We start from the raw sequence: 2,496 nt of genomic DNA on the forward strand, positions 1-2,496 counted from the left end.
AAACTAAAATCTCCTCAAGTCAACACTTAAAATCTCTGCTTGTTTGTTTCACTTTGTGTTTCTTAACATTGTGGTTCGGAATCGGTGTTTCTTCTTCGGGCCTCTGCTTGTTGTTTCACTTTGTGTTCTTGTCGTGTTTTTCTCTTGTATTCGTAGATCTTTCAGTCATAGTTTTTGGTCTTTCTGATTTCTTTGTTTTCTCTATATTGGCTGCGCACACTACAAGAAATTTGGTCATTGGTAGTACACTGAAAACGCTACTATATCGATTTGGTAGCGTTTTCATGAACGCTATGACAGGAGGAGCTATAATAGCCTCACCCCATATGATAGCATTTTTCGGAATGCTACGGAAAATGAACGTATCATAGCGATAGTTTTATGCTATAGGATAGTTTTTTCTAGCACTTGTTTCGTGCTATTATGTACTCTTTCATGGCTTTGTATTAGTGCCATGAAATATTTCATTATGACACAATTAAAATGTTGTTGAATATTGTTTCGTTACAGTTATGGCTGCCAAAATTGTGCACCTATTCGATCACGATAATCAATTCTGGGATTTATAAAATCTATTGTGAAATAAAAAATCATAAAGACCAATGCTTTTCCATTTAAGATCCAAAGCATACAAAGTGTACATATTTAAATCATGAACAATAAGAGAGAACATGTAAACATACATCACTAAGTCATAAACAAAACAGAAAGTCATGTCTTAGACTGATCAAGTTCTCAAACATAGCCGGCTAAACTTAAAAACAGTAAACATGCTTCAGTCTCAAAATAAGCAATTGAGTTCACTCCTGAAAAACAAAAATATCTTAGATTAGTATGACATATTTTCCCATTTATATGTAAACCCTTAAGTATATATTGTTTTCACATACCTTTTCAGATGAACCCATGACTTTTCACATTAACAAGATTAAACAGTCTGATTAACTCTCTCTGATCTCTATTTCTCATTCGTTTTCTCTTAAACAGTCCAAGAACTTTGTCACATCATAAACCTATATAAAACCATCAACATGAAACACACGAAAAAATGTAAACTTTGTGACTATCTTCCCTAATTCCACACAATCAGAGACATAAATCAAGTGGGTTTTCAAATTTTCACTCATCAAACATACAAGAACCTCATTAGCTCACTAGCTTTAACCACATATACAAGATCAAACAGAGACATAAAATGGCTTCTTAAGCAGCGCCAACTATCACATTCAATTACAAAAACTAAGTTTTTAGCAACTCTCTGTGATTTAGACATAGCAAACAAACACAAATCTCATGTATCAGAGACACAAATCAAGTGGGTTTTCAAATTTTCACTCATCAAAACATACATGAACCTCACCACTAGTAGCTTTAACCACAGACACAATATCAAAAAGAGAAACGGGAGTGGCTTCTTAAACAGTAACACCTATCACATTCAAATAAGAATCTAGCAAAGAGTAAATTTTTTTAGCAATTCATTAAGATTTATAAATATAGCAAACTAACATATATCTCGCAAATTAGATAAGATCTATCCACAAAATTGTTACCACATAACTCTAAGATTTATAAATCTAAGTTAACACAACTTCACAATTTCGGATCTCACGAAGATTAAATGCAAAATCGGATCATAAAATCTAAGAGAAAACGAATGAGAAATAGAGATCGGAGAGAGTTAATCTTGTATTAAACCAATCAAGAATTTCAAAGTCAAAAACAATGGAACTTGCAAACAAGACAAACTCCTTTAAGCTTTGGTTTTGTGGGTTTTAGTCGTCTTCACCCCAGCAAAAAGATCCAACCTGAAACAAGACAAACTGCTTTAAGCTTCTCAATGTATGTCTCAATTTCTATTGTAGAAAACAAAAAAACAAAACCAGATTTCAAACGAATATAAGAGCCATAACCTGAAGATTGTAAAGGAGATTGATTCTCTTGCTTTTATTCATGTTAGGTCCTCAAAGATTTCTCTAGGGCTTCGATTCTTGCTACAATGAGAGTTCGAATTAAGAAAATGAGAATGACGATTAGATCTAGAGTTTATTACTCTAGATCTAGAGTTTATTACTCTAGATCTAGAGTTGATTACTTGTCGTGGGTTTCTTATTCGATATTGGAGGTGGAATAGAGCTACGGAGACGACACCAACTCAGCGACGGAGACGACACCAGCTAAAGGGTTGATTTCCTTTTCGAAACCAGAGGGAAATCGAGGCATCGAAGGTTGAGAAATGACTGGAAATCGAGGGAATCGAGGCGATGGAGGTTGAGGAATGACTGGAATTGGGTTTTCTAGTGACCAGAAACCGGATTCGTGGTGTCGGCAAAGGTTCAGATTTTTTAGAGAAAAATGACCTAAGTGTTTGCTTTTGTTAGTGTTTGGCTAAAAGTGTGAGAGTCGTGGAAAAAACAAAGTTTTGGCTAAGTGTTTTGCCTCTAAAATAATTTTTCCTGCTATAGAAGTGATTTTTGGGTTCCCGCTTAATGAAAT

At 34.4% G+C, this 2,496-nt stretch overlaps 1 long non-coding RNA gene across 1 annotated transcript; it reads right to left on the reverse strand.

Moving 5' to 3' along the window:
* Positions 1 to 590: 590 nt before the first annotated feature.
* LOC110230279 lies at positions 591 to 2,496 on the reverse strand. Its single transcript, XR_002333394.1, has 4 exons — positions 2,096 to 2,496; positions 1,914 to 1,994; positions 891 to 1,808; positions 591 to 806 (listed from the first exon to the last, which is right to left on the reverse strand). It is a non-coding gene; the product is annotated as an uncharacterized LOC110230279 (long non-coding RNA).

Source organism: Arabidopsis lyrata (genome assembly GCF_000004255.2).
Source record: "Arabidopsis lyrata subsp. lyrata unplaced genomic scaffold ARALYscaffold_3, whole genome shotgun sequence".
NCBI classification, from domain to species: Eukaryota; Viridiplantae; Streptophyta; class Magnoliopsida; order Brassicales; family Brassicaceae; genus Arabidopsis; species Arabidopsis lyrata.